The 14841-nt window shown below is 43.5% G+C and overlaps 1 protein-coding gene across 1 annotated transcript in view; it reads right to left on the bottom strand.

Moving 5' to 3' along the window:
• Positions 1 to 79, bottom strand: part of BDNF (brain derived neurotrophic factor) — a 19539-nt gene extending 19460 nt beyond the window's left edge. The window contains exon 1 of the mRNA XM_085300885.1: positions 65 to 79. The gene's annotated coding sequence lies outside the window, so the exon portion shown is untranslated. The remainder of the gene's footprint in view (positions 1 to 64) is intronic.
• Positions 80 to 14841: the final 14762 nt, after the last annotated feature.

The raw sequence follows: 14841 nt of genomic DNA, 5'->3' as shown, positions 1-14841 counted from the left end.
TATTAGTTTACTTGTTAGTGTATTAAACAAACCGGATCCATTTAAATATCGCTCCCGCACTGACCCCGTCGCGGCGTGCCTATGGAGACGGCAATCAAGATAATAACGCGCATTGTTTATTGATGAGCGCCGCGGCTAACGTTACGCCGGTGCCTTTCTGGAGACGCGCCGCGGGCGCGTAGGCTCAACCTGGAGACTCCCCTCCCTTCCCTTCTCCTCCCTTCCCTTCCCCTCGCTTCTCCCATCCCTTCTCCTCCCATCCCTTCCCTCCTCCCTTCTCCTCCCATCCCTTCCCTTCCCTCCCGGCCCTCGAGGGCCGTAGCCCACCTCTTGCTTTTGGCGCTTGCCCATAAAGCATGTGGCATCGCCGAGGAGAGGCCCCAAGTGGCTCCGCCAACGGCTGCGGGCAGCCGGGGCTGGCTTTCCTCGTCCCCCCGCTTCCCGAAGGTCTGCCTCGCCGTTTCCCCCTTCCGCGCCGGCAGCGAGTTCCTGAGGGCGGCGGGGCGCGGAAGGGGCCATACGGGCGTCCCTGCTCGCGCCCCGGGTTGGGGAGCGCGGTGGCTCGCTGCTGCCTTCAGACAGCCTGCCGGCCTGCGTGCTCTCGCTGCGAAACACCTGCGATCCTCAGATCAGTCAAGTAATAAAACACCCCAGGCGTTTGAAATCTGAGCATACCTGAGGCCTTCTATATAAAACAACCTTTAATATATATTAAGGGAAACAGTCCTGGTGGTTAATATCCTTTGCAGCTTTAAGAACTTTTTTTTTTTTTAAAAAAAAATGTGTTTAAGTACCACGTCACCGTCCTCRGCCTTGGAGGCTCAGCTGAGCATGTCTGGACCAAAAGTGCCCCTGAGCTGTGAAGCCAGTTGCATGTTTTTTGTCCCAGGGATTCCCAGTCCAAATCAACTCAATTTGCAAGAAAAGAGATGTTTTTTAAAAGTCCCAGCTAGTGGCCTGGGCCTGGGAAATGACACTCAGCTCTCCCTCTCTGACATCTGGTCACTGATACTGGCAACTCCTCAGGCCAAGTCCTACTCAGTAATGTCTGTAATATTCATATTCTGACATTTGGAGTATATCAGCCTTTTTTTTGGTCCATAGTATCACTGTATAACTTTATATCTTTTAGTGATACCACAAGGTGGACATGCAAGTGGGATTTTGAACAAGAGGATTGYAACAAGCTTACTTATATTGTGCATTTCATTTTGCAGTTTAGACTTACACCTGTGATACAATTCAGCTTTATAGGCATGGCTGTTTTACTATGGGCGCCTGATTTTGCTGGAGATAGCCATGTTTTAAGCAGCTTTTTTTTTTTTTTACCTAGCAATAAGACCAAGACAGCATAGTTTTAATATTCTGCATTCATAAGACTGTGCCTGCAAATATTTGAGTGATCTACCATTCATGTTTAACAGCAGCAGCGGCTACTTTAATTAGCTGAAATGTAATACATTACACACATGTTATTCCTAGAGGAAGGACTCTTCTTGCACACTAGACATGCARATGAGCAGTAGCGAATATCATGCTTTAGAGACGTGGAAGCATCTGCCTACTTGTTCTCCAGTGTGAACGAGGAAGCACGCGTTCTGAAAAAGTCTACTTTTAGCCACAAGTTTTTAGTTTTGGAAAGGAAACACATTATGGGCTGCCTGGCAAATCCTCGCTCTGTGGTGCACCCCTTCAGCTGAGCTCTGCTAGCACGAGAGCCATAAATCCCAGGCAATGGTATGCTGAAGTTCCCATTTTGCTTCGGTACCGGCCTCCTGCCTTTGCCCTGGTACAGAGATTTTCCTGGGGAAGAGGTGTGGCCAGAGAGCTACCACATCTTACTGATATAATCAGCCCTTTGGGAATTATTACCAGCCAGTGCTTGATTACTAGGAAAATGAAAAAGCCATGTGAGTAGTGATCGGCCTGGATTTTAATGCCCATAMAATCTGGGCTCCTTATTTTTCAGTCAGACATGGACTTCAAGGAGAATTTTGTATGAGTGAGCCCCCAAAAGGTTGGTTTGTAAGGTATTAGTTTGTGAAAGCACCAACATACATCGTACAGAGACACTTCCCCCGTCAGATCTACCCTTCCTTTTTCCACAAGACATACCATAAGCTTAGAGGTATACACAAACTCTGGCCTCCAAAATTCCCGTTGTAAGSATCAGAGATCCTGATGTTATCTCATGACTTCCTGAGGAGCCCACAAAGCATTCTCTTACTGCTTTTTTCTATGCAGTTGCATCTGAAAAATGGTGTCTCCCAACCTGTGTTGGGAGGAGGTGTGTTTTCCTCGTTTGGCTTTTGCGGGCATACGTGTGTGCCGAGGAAAGCCGTGCTGCCATCCACCTGCACAGGAAAGGAGCAGGCAGGCAGGCCCCTCGCTCAGTATTTCAGCCAGCATGTCCGGCTCTTAGTGTCCTTGTCAAGGCATGCCCACCTTACAACATCTACCTCGAAGCCAAGGCGAAACTTCCTCCTATGCCTAACTAGTTAAAATTATTTTTTTACATACACAAATTACACTTCCCCAGTTTTTTACGCAGCAACAGGGAAAGTAAGAGAGAATAGAAATAAAAGTTGTCGATCAGTATAATGCTGATTTATCCCTGCAGCAATACCAGACTGCTTATAAGGGGCCAAGACCATTGCTTTTTTGCTGAATTCAATTTAAACTGTAGCATGGGCACTAATGATGCAGTAGATGGTATAAAGAGGAAAGCAAAAGCATGCACATCTGGTTTCTGTCTCTGTGGAAGTTATGCATTAAAGTGATTGATGTACAAAGTCCAAGTTTACTGATAAACTAATTGTATGATAAAGTAGTTTGTGGGCCTCTTGAATTCCGCCATTGCAATTGTAAGAGAAGCAATAAAAAAGTCAATATTTGAAAAGAATAACATTCTTAAAATGTCCATAGTTAGTCAATAGGTGATTTAGTCTCCTCGCTCCTACAAATGTATCTTTATGCTCCCTGTTTTATTAATGTACTATCTCAACCTGTTTTTTTAAGAAAAAGGTCAAGAAGCTACAATTTGGACTCCTTTTCACTTGGCTGTCAGGAAATATAAACTAATCCTGATTACACAAATGAGTATGATGTTGATGTACTTGCGTTTTGACACCGGAGTATTTTTTCTATTAATAATTTTAATTGGCTGAGGTCAGTTCTTATATCACTAAAAGTATTTCATGTTTAATTATGTTTATTCATGTTTCCTAGTTACCTATCTTTGCTATTTTTTCACATTAAAGGAGTGGAAAGTTCATTGAAATAAACTTTTCCAGCTCAAGCAATGCTAAAAATTGCAGTGAGCTATAAACACGATTGGAGGTTGCACGTCGCACGTTGCATTTGCAAAGAGCTGACGGGGCGGTGACGCCGCCGGATGATGATTCAGCCATCGCAGCACGCGCAGGGTGGCAATTTATTCTCCACACCGGCATCAGCGGCACCAGGAAACCCTCAGCRTCTCCTAGGATCAAACCTATGTATCAGAACTTGTTCTGATACATGATGCAAAGCCCTTGCAATTGCTCAGTCTAGGAGTGAGCAAAGGTGGCAAACACTCCCTGCCCACCCCACGCCAGCTGGGGCCGATCACGTCACGGCTCCCTCCGGGCCATGGACAGTGCTGGCATTCACACTACGTGGCTTCATGGCTCAATTTGTTAATTTTCATCTCCTAAGGGCTTCCTGTGACTCTGGACTTCAAAAGCCCTTCTGGGGAGTCAGGGTATGCCGCCATAAACAGTGCAGGCTACATGCGCTTGGTACCAAGCATAATTTTACCCTCCATGAATGATGTCTGCTGAGAAGGGTTTCAGTCTCATTTCAGCAGAGGAAGGACTACGTGAAACAGCAAAAGCAGGAATATGCAACCAATATCTTTCATGAGACATAGTTTGTGTGCTACATGTGCACATGGCAAAGCAGGGAAATCTGCCCTTTTAACCCCAGGCACTGAAGCCACAACATTTTTCACGAAGAAAATACTATCTAATGCTCAGAATCACCACCGTGCAGCTACAGAAAAAGAGTTTTTTTTTAAAAAAGTCCAACAAACAATTAAAATAGTTGGTATCTCCTCACATCTGCTAGAGGTATGCCAGCTTTCTGTCACCTAGGGGGATCGGTGCCCTGGGTCCTGTCCCGTGCCTTCTGGTGGATGATTGCAGCACCGTTTGTGTGCCTGCAGCTGCACAGAGCTCTGTGATAGGTGCAGGTTAGTTTTTGCAGTGAGGGCTCAGGTTGAAGCATCCAATTCGCCAGGTGTGGGCGAGCACCTGCAGGGCAATGAGGTCTGCAGGAAAGCGGGGGAGGCAGGTTTGGGGTGTCGCAGAGGAGGGGATGCCCACCAGGCAGCACCCAGGTCCTGRGGAACAACCGGCATGCGTGGACATCACACAGCTTTCCTAGCCCCCCTGCCCTGTACCTCTTCCCTAGGAAGGCAGTTTATCTGGTGCTCAGGTACCAGGCTTTGCCTCCCCTCATTTAGCCAGCTCATGTGCTTAAAGATGAATTTGAGATTTTTTTTTAATTGGATATTGAACTATTTTACCTAAAAGCACCTCTGAGAGCTTAAGGCATTTTCCATGTTAACAAGCTAAAGCATTGAAGTGTGAAGTATCTGAGGAATTTTTTTTTTTTTTTTTTTTTTTTTGGTTATCTGCAGAGCAAAACTATCAGCTCAGGGATAAAAATTAGAGACTAGAGATGAAGCCCAGGTCACTTAGTCTCCTCACTCAGTGGCTGTGACTTGTGCTTCACCAAATAGCTACTGAGCTAGTTACAGTAAGGCCAAAATATTCCTTAATTAATCCATTTCATTTGTTTGCTGTCTCTTCTGTCTATTGAACACTCGGCATTGTTAATCTTCCCTGATTTAACAACTGGAACCGAGTTGTGTATAAACTTTACAGCTGCCGAAACTAATGAGTAGAGGTGCGTCAGGCGCGCAGCTTGCATTTGGCTGGCTAAAGCGAGGCTGCTGCTCACCCGCAGCCGAGGAGCATGCGGGYGGGCCAGCTAAGGTGATTTTAATTGATCTGCATGGCAGGATTAATTGCTGAATGTAATCATTGGTACCAGTATTAGTTGTATTTGTGGTACTCATATTAAAATATTGTATTCCTCCTCATGAATAAAGCAGAGGAATAGTTGTATGGGCAACCTCTGCAGCCTGTGAATTGCTTGAACTGTCATTTATAGATGCACAGAGATGGCAAAGGTGCATAGGATAGGTGTATAGCTACTCTAGAATGTAAAAATTCCTGAAACAYTGACTTTTAAAAAAGTTAAAAATTTATTTTAAGATATTTTTAAGATAACTTTCCTCAAGTTCTACATGGGCTTTCAACTGGGAAAACGTATCGATTTCTGTGCCGCAGCGCATGCTTGTGCGGCACGGCCAGGGGAAGCCTCACGCGTGCATTTCCTCTTGCCGGACAGGCGCCGCGCTGCCAGGAAGGCACCGGGTGCTCAGCGCTGTGCTCCAGCAGGCGCGCAAAACCCACGCTGTCCGGAGCGGCAAGGGTGAGGAAAGCCGTGGCGCCTGTCCTACCCGCATTCCTGGAGCCCGGCGGGCTCCCTTCCTGTCTTTCCATCCATTCGATGAGCCCAAAACCCCTCTGGTTTTAAGGTGGGATGTGACTCAGAGATTACTCAAGTAAAATCACCTCCTTACTTCGACAAGACCTTTAATGAGGCCTTTTCTTGTTGCTTCAGGACTCATGCCATTGGAGTATAAATTTGTAAACAACATTATCCACATTTATTTCCTGGACGCTGTTTGTTTTTCATGTAGTTTATACAGCTGAAATGTAAATGCTTACAAGGGAGTGGTAGCTTTAAACACCTCTGTGGTTTTCATTAATTATCCTGTTTAATCTGCTATAATTTATTGCAACTCAGTGATGTACTACATGGCCTTACTGTGCCTTTAGTTACTCAAATATAAACAYAACTGAAGTCAACAGGAATGAAAAGTATATGAGTCGGAAGAGAGCCGTGTGGTAGATTTTAAGCAAGGACTCTGCAGCACAGAATTCAAGCCATTATTTTATACTTCCGCTGTGTTCCTGTTTGATGCTTTACCCTGTTACATGCTTTGAGCAGAATCCCTTTCCCTTCTAGGCATGTATAGCTTGTTCCCCTTTGGTTTCTTAATTTGGGTTAGAGCCTATAATRTGAAATACATACTCTGATATTGTACCTAGAGCAAACTGATGAGGCCTAAAGAGCTCTTCTGTGATGGGAATTAAGATCAAAAAGGATATGAAATTTAAATATTCAACATTTTTTCTTGGATATGAAATATAGAAAAATTGTTTTGATGCAAAAGTCATTGCGACAGAATATGTTACTTAGACTCTGAGACCATATTAGGGTAAAATGGCTTTTTAGATAGAAATTGTGCTGAGAGAAACTCCTTCATATGGAAATTATGACATTTTGTCTTTTGCTTCTTATTAGAAATATTTAAAAGCTCTGTCAAAATAATCTTATTTTAAGAAGTTGTATCAAGATAAAATAAACAGCAACTAATATAGTTTAGAGGCTTATTTATGATTAGTTTTTAAATTTAGAGCCTGTTAATTGCCAGAAAATTGCACTGGTTACCATAGTTTGTGAAGCTTAACTGATAACATAGTTTTTTTATAGTTGGCGTTTCCAATCTTTTGACAGAAGCTCACATTTGTATTAGGTTAAAATTTTGTTGATTCCATGTTCATGATATTGATGGGTGTAGAGAGACTTGGGGGAAAGGCTGAACTTAACGACTAAGATAAACAAAGGATAAGCGCACAAAAACCCCATCCTTGCTCTTGGACAAACTTGTTCTAAACCTCCGCTGGGATTCAGCCTATTGCTTTGTAGACGACCACTGATACCTACTGATGTCCCACAGAAAGCCTGGGCTCATGAAGCGGCAGACCACTTCCCTCATCCAGTTTTCTGGTGCAGCAACGCACCGACTGCCRAGGGACTGCGCGGCCCGGCTGCCTGAAGGACGGGCTTTTTATCTCACCTTCCTTGCCTACCGGCCAAGATGCTCGCACCAGCATTTCTTGCAAATCTGTGCACTGACACATAGCGAGTCACCCCAAGGACCTGCTGCRGCTGGAGGGCTCACAGCCACAGCTGGACCCACAGCTGGCCGGGGTCGCCGCCGCGGTGGGGCTGTGTCCTGGGGCTGCAGCCCCAGCCGTTCGCCAGCATCTGTGTGTCTGTGTCGGAGAGGATGCGTTGCCTCTTTCTGGAGGGAGGGACGGATGAGGTTTGACAAAAGGGTGACAGCGGCCGTACAGGCTCCGCAGGCTGACCTCCCTAAGCATGCCAGGAGAAAAAGCTTGCATGATTTCTTCCCCACAACCTGAAGACCCCTCCCAGGGTCTCCTTCTCTCCATGTTACCCAATCCCTACCTTGTTTCCCTGTGCCCTCCCTTCCCTGTGATTTCGTGTGTCGGGGCTCTGCACCTCTGCACGACCCTCTTCTGAACAGCTCCCCTTTCTTCCTTTGCATCTCTTTATCTGTAGGAATATCGTGTGGTTCATTATCATTTAAAATTCTCTAGAGAGAGGAGAGAGGGTGGAAATGAGGCTATTGTCATGCAAGGAGGTATTAATGTCCACCCTCAATTAGCTCTATGAGCTGCAGGCGACTCCAGACTGTGCAGGACCTGCTAATCAGACGCGTGGGGTTTCGGGGGTGGCGYGCGCACGCGTCTGGGCTGTGCTGCCCCCTCGGCTGGCAAACCAGGCTGGAAGCCCAACGAGAGCCGGATAAMGAGACAAAGACAAACTGATGCAAAGGAGCCGGAGCTCCGCGTCGGCGTCATCCCCAGTTCTGTCCTGAGGGGACGCGCACTGAAGTCTGCCTGACTCGGAGCTGCTGAGAGGGAACTGGCGTAACACACATAATCGTCGTGTTTACAGCGCTGGCAGGGGACGGCTGGGAAGTTATGCTGCTAATCAGAGCCCCAGGCAGCTGTCACACAGAGGCGGCAGCTGGTGAAATGGCCTCTGGTGGTCAAGGAGGCGAGGCAGTACATTTCCTCCGTCCTGCCCTATTGCTCTTGGACAGGCTGACTTGCCAGCCTCGTTTTCCCAGTGGTTGGGATGGACCCAGAAGAAAACAAAATTGAAAGGTCTGTCATCTTTGGCTTTCCTTCTGCCCTGACTTTTACGCCTCGCATGACTTTGAATTTCATCCCCACTTTCTCTGGAAAATCTCTACAGATAAAAGAATGTGGAATTCTGGCCATTTCAAATTAACTTTCTAGCTTTGCTTTAGAAAAGGCTTAGCCTTCTTGGCAGATACTTTGGTTGTTTTGGGCTCCCTAAAAGCTGGGAATGAGCAGAATTTTCTCTAGTCAATCCTGCAGGAAACCTTCAATGGGAAAGTAGATCATAGAAATAATTATTTGGTACCAAAGAAGATAGATTRGGCAGGGGGAGGGAGAAATCCTCTCTAAAGTCAGGGAAATTTTGATCTTTGGGCAAGTTCAAAAAACAGGCAAGAAGAGCGTTGAAGATTATGAACTATGACTATGGTTAGGAGGTTGATGGCTGAGTCTAGGCAAAAATAAGGATTTGTGGAGACCACAATGGGGCAAAAAGCAGTGTGGTCCAAGAGAAGGAAAGGTGGTTGTGGACAGAGTGACTGACTGCTGATGTAGGTGCAAATGCCAYGGAGAAAGAGAAGAATCAGGTGAATCTATGATTAAACTCATACCTCTCACTCCACCAAGGCCCTCATGAAGGACTAACGCACAATAGCTAAGCTAAGAAAAAACCAAACAAAGCTAGCCTTCAAGTACTTGTTCCCTTGGGAGAGGATGAGAAAAAAACATGTGACAAATATTACTCATGTCACTTAGAAAGGTGTTCAAATACCATGATGAATGATGAGTGCTATATAAGGACTTAGAATAGCTTAGTCAATAAACCATATTTGGGACACAAAAAGAGATTCATATGGGAAATACTGAGAGAGTCACTCCTTGTATGAATGACCCTTTCTATAAGCAATAGCTGCATTATTCATTTCTTTTTCTGATGCAATAAATTTTCAACAATAGATAAGGAGGTATCACACATCAGATTACAGCAAGTGCCATGTACAGAAGCAAAGAACATAGCAATATATTGTCATCCACTGGAAAATTCTCAAACTATAAGTTAGCTTTGCCTAACAACAGTTAAAGCTTTGTGTTTTATTGACCAATACTATTTTGTTAGGTGTCTGCTTTTCTCTTTCTTTCTTTCTTTCTTTTTTTTTTTTTTTTTTTTTTTTTTTTTTTTTTTTTTTTTTTTTTTTTTTTTTTTTGTTTGTGTTTGTTTTAGGAGGCTAGTTTGCAAAATTCAGCCAAATCCTATTAGATGGTGTTATAAAATTTCGGCAGATGTGAATGAGCATTTGCTTGGCAGAGCCAACTAACCAGCTAAGCAGCTCCCTGCTCTTGACCCCCTGTTCATGACTCTCATTGCATCCCACTCTCAAGAGAGTTGGTCACGTTTTCAAAATATATTTGCTGTTAGAAATCACCTTTTTTTTTCTTTYGTAAACAGTTGTTTCTCTGAAATCCATTGTACCTTCTTTATATATTTTGTTTTGAATCTATTTTACCAAATTGGATTGTCAGATTATTACTCTTTACAGAAAAACATTTTAAGCCTCTTTGAACATTCCATAGAACAATATAGAACCAAGCTTGTCTTGAAGATTTTGGAAAAAATATAACTTTGTACTATCAAATATTTTTACAAATTTTTCTGTCTTGCCAAAACGTAGGCTTTTGTGGTTCCTTAGGGAAAGCCTAAATGAGAGTTGAACAAAAAATAYGGAATGACCACTGGGCCGCTGTACAACCTTCTTCCATTTTGCCTTGTAGTGTTGTTTTAAGGAATCAAATGTGTAAAAAGATAAATACACCTGTACGTAGGAGGAGGCCTGAAGTCAATATTTGAAGCTCCTATAGCTTTACAGATTTTGTATCTCTAGTAATAGGATAACATGTTGCAAGGGTCAGTAGGTTAAGCTGTATTGTTATGTTTTGTCTTACACATAAATATCTCCATCTAGAGAGTCTCCATCATTCTCTAACATTCACACGTGTTTCTTAAGAAAAGAATTCTACTTATAAAGAATCTTGAAGATAGGAATTTTTTTCTCCCCTATGACATTTCTCATCTAACTTGGTGTTCAGAGAGGAGTCTTGCTGTAACCACCAAAGTGGCTACAACCAATGAAGAAACCGAGGCAAAAGAGGTGGAAAGACTTGCTGTGCATCACAAAAGGGGGCAGTGGCTAGGACGGGAATAGAAACAGGCCCTTATACTCTGTGTAGGTTATGGAGCCGGCCTAGGAACCAGCCTTGCTGATCTTCCCTCCAGGCCTCCTTTAAAAGGGCTGCATGAAAACGCTTATGAAGCAAACCTTTTGGACATGTCCATGTTCTTCTGCTCTTGCAGAATGGATGAGAAAAGGGTTAATGCTAAAGCATTCTCAMTGCTTGGGTCCTTTCCTCTTCAATGTGCCTTAAAGTCTTTCTTTTTAAATCGCTTCAGCCTGTATTTTGCCATTTGTTATAATAATGGAATCTAGGCAGAAGCTCATGGCCCCATAAACTTTAGACATAATTTTAACTGTGTCARCTTTAAAAAGTCAGTATCTGCCTCATCAAAGGGCAATCATGTCCAATGTGGGTGTCTGTGCCAATTGTGTTTTGAACTGCAGCAATAATCTAACCAAACCGTGCGAGTAGCTTTTCTACACCCACATTTCTTAATTATCATCATGAGACTGAGGTAGTTGAGACCAGATCTATAATGTTTTCTGGATGTCAAAATGCCCACACACCTTCTGTAATCCTTGTGCTACCAGCCCCCTTTCATATTGCTTTTAGCTGGTCCATCTAATTATCTATTACCATCACTGTTTAATACATTATTCATAAGTCACACAATGGATTGTCAGGTGGAAGGGGCTCTGTTTTTTTAAAAAAAGCAAACAACTTGTCTGATTAGACCTCCTTAGCTGCACCAYCCTATAAACATTTTAGTAGATGATCAACCCCTCCTCACCCCTTTCAGAAATGAACCATTATATTTTACAGTCAGGTGAAATCTATGGCTTTAAAAGTCACTGTATACATTGCATCCCTAGACAATATGTTTTTTTCAGAGGGTTATAGCCTGCTTCCTGTTCAGAAAATAAATTCATTATTTTCACATGTGCTATAGTCAATAAGGATCTGAAATGGGAAAGCAGGGAAAATGTTATGACTTAATGAACATGTTGCATATTCATTCTTGCCAAATGTCAAAATAAATTGGAGGCCAGAGTGTACAGTTTAACTTGTTAAGTTGGGGTTTTGTGTGCCATTTGGGGGGAGGGGGGGAGGCAGACCAGACCACTAGAAGACAAGGGGAAGAGAAAGTATGCATTTGGACACTTACAGGAAGACCTTGGTCCATCACAGTCCCACCACTAATATTCCCCATGGGAGTACATACAGATGGCTGGAACTGCTGGGAAAATGGCTCACCTGCCTAAAAGCCAGCTTACAGCAAAGCCACATGGCCCTAAAGGCTCTCTGCTAGGGGAAGGGACAGAAYAGGCCAGTTCCACTCAGAAATGGGTTGGAGTAATCGCTGCCTGCCCTGTGAAGGAGCACGCTGTGCCGGGGATGAAAATCAGTCGCATCTATCAGTGACTGCAAAAGACATTTTTTCATGAGGAGACTCTGAGAGTTTCTGCCATGAAGTTCRAATAACAACAGGAATTGCAGAACAAAGTGAGAAGCACCAGATTTTGCTTTTGCTTAAGGCAGTTGTGAAATGTCTCTTAACTTTTTTAGGTATCCCATCATACGCAGCTTTGGCATATGTGTACTGAGAAACTCCAGTTTTACCTATGTTATGCAGAGTCTTCTCTTCATTCAAGTGATAAGTGCTTTGAAAACTAGAGGTCTGAAAATACATATGCAGCTAAGGACCAGATCCTTTGAACACTTCAAGTGTGTCATGACTATATTCCCTTTGGGATTGCCTCAGGAAAAGACCAATTAGGATTACATGATAAGTAAAATTATTCCCATACCTACATGATTAGGAAAATAGGTCTCTCCAACTGTATGTTCGAAAGGAGACCAAAGCAATATTGTTCTTTTGAGTCTAGATTTTGACTTATTTAGATTTTATACCATCAAGTATCTGTTTTAGCAGCACAGAGAGGCCTCAAGCCAGTGTTTCTTACTCCACCTCTATTTCAAGGAAAGAGAGCTGGCACAGGGCTTCCCATGTTTCTTACTGGCCTCGTGAAATGCACAGATATACATATATGTCTTCCATTTATTTTGTTTCATGAAACGGGGGGGGGGGGAATCCTTTTCATACACCTACATCTATCACATAGCAACTAAGAATAGAAGCAATATTGAGACAGATGGAAATGTTAACAGTGACAGCTCACAAGCACGAATCACATATTTGTGAAATAATGTAATGGGTGGGCAGTTGTTATGTGAACTCCATGTCAGTCGTTACGTTTTCCTGGCTATAATTTTGCCAGATTATGTCTCAGAGATATTTTCAGTTCATCAAAGAAATCACTGCCCTGCACTGCACCTTGCTGGCACRTGGGCGTAGGGACTCACTGAAGTTGGGACGTGTTTAGTGCACTGAACTGTTTAAGATGAGCTTTGGGTGCTGTGGAATGTCCCATATTATATCCCTCCCTGAGCATATTAGTATCCCTAATGATGTTGTGGGAAAGATGCATAAAGGAGGTGTGAGATGTCTGGAAACACAATTGCTGAGGAAATACAGAAAACAGATTTGTTTCAACCTCTTACTCCTAGGCATATGAATATTACATTTTTATGTTATCATCTGTCCATATTCCATGGTCCCTATTGCTGGCTGGATGTGCTGACTGTGAGGATTCACTCAGCAGTGAGGATTACAAAGCTAGTCCGTGCTTTCTTGGTTCTTTCTTCCTAGTTCTTTGTATCTCAAAAACTATTGTCTCCATTCTAAATACCAGTTAGACAAGTTTGCTTTTGTTATTCGCAATCTCCAATCAGCTATCCAGGGGTTTTTGAAAAGGAAAGGAGTGCTGCATTCTCAATCTAATTCTACCTCAAAGCAGAAGAAGTTTTGAAAATGTTTATCCATACATCATCTAGCTTGTGCAGTATGGCAGGTTCCCAGATCTAAGGAACACATTGATTTTTAAGAGCTTAGAGAGCTATTGTTTCTTATACAGGTTGCTGTTTACAGCATCTGTCCATACTATTTGTTGTTAGAGGAATGAACTTGATCTCCTGAAATCTCATGTATGCTCTGTTTGTTTGGACATCGGATTAAAAAAGCCAAGCAGCTGTACCTTAGAGTGCTTGGTTGTGATTTGTTACAGTGATCTGTGGTAAAACTTTACTCTGAGCAAAGCRTGTTTTTCCCTAGGGATTCACCCACCTTTCCAGAATGGCCACGGCAGGGCAATCATAAGCCACTGTGTTTAGGAAGGACTGTAGGATTACCAAAAGGCATCCAGTCTGMATTTTTCTTTGGGCATTTCTGAGAGCTCAGCAACATCAGTGTCATAAAGAAAAAGGAAGAAGTCTGCAATTCACATGTTGAACAAAGTTAAATGTGGATATCCAGCCACCTCAGATTGATGGTAATGTCCTCCAGCACACATGCCTGTTAAATGCTGGCGACTAAAAATACATAATGAGAACTATCAGATCCTTTGAATTGTGGGATTACTGAAGAATGCCAAAAATCAACTGATTATCTGAATGAAGAGGTGCCCAGAATGCTAAAATTTGAGAGAGAATGAGTATGCATTTGTCAAATACCGCATAAAACCCAAGAACACCTCTTTCCAGCCGTGGACACCTGAAAGCCACCAGACAACTGAATATAACAATTGTGCTATCAGGAAAAAAAAARGGGAAATTCAGGAAAAAAAAGAGAGAAAGAGAGAGAGAAAGACTGCCACATCACAATTTTGCAGGATGAAGAGCTATACAAAACAGACTGAACATTTTACAACATTGTTATAACCATAAGAGATGAAAGGTGGTGATGAACCACCACCAAATGGGTGACAGCTCCTGGAGAAATAGTAGGTACTAAAATCAATAAAGGTACTTGCAGATTAAGGTATGACTCACTCTGAGCAAATGTGACCAAATATGGCCCAGTGTTATTTGTTAAAATCATTCTGTCCCATTCATCTTTGCAAGGAACGATTAGAGTTCAACAAAAATAAGGCGACAGAAGGAGAAAGAGAAAGATTAGACCGAGTTTTCAAGAGGTAGACAGGAAGTAGTAGTTGTAAAATTAAAAAATAGGAAGACACACAGAATAACCCATAGAGTGGAAAATTCATATAAATAGAAACTCCTTAGCAACCTAATATGTAACAGAATCATTTATTTTCGGAATTAGACGTGTGCTAGTAAGGATTACCACCACTAGATCACAGYAGATGAATTAAAATATTAGCTCTACCAGCTGACTTTCTCCTGGTGGGGGGAGGGTGGAGGAGAAGGCCAGGGAGGGTTTCATCATGAATTTAATGAAAGGGMTGCTGCAAGCGAGGTGCGCTGGAGCTGTATTTCCGCTCCGCCTGCCAGACCGCTCTCTTCTGGGCCGATTCCGCTCGCCGTCGGGCCGCCTCCCGGAGCCCGGGGGCGAGCCCGGGGGCCCGCGGGCCGGTGTTTCCCCGAGGAGGCCCGGTGTTTTGGTTAGTGGCAGCGGCGGCGCGTCAGGTGACCGGCGCTTGTCACCGGAGCGGGCCCCGGCGCGGAGGGACGCGCC

The sequence above is a fragment of the Rhea americana genome, unplaced genomic scaffold (genome assembly GCF_003343005.1).
Source record: "Rhea americana isolate MKP2758 unplaced genomic scaffold, rheAme1 scaffold_17, whole genome shotgun sequence".
Classification (NCBI taxonomy): domain Eukaryota; kingdom Metazoa; phylum Chordata; class Aves; order Rheiformes; family Rheidae; genus Rhea; species Rhea americana.
This window is presented reverse-complemented; position numbering and strand designations above follow the sequence as displayed.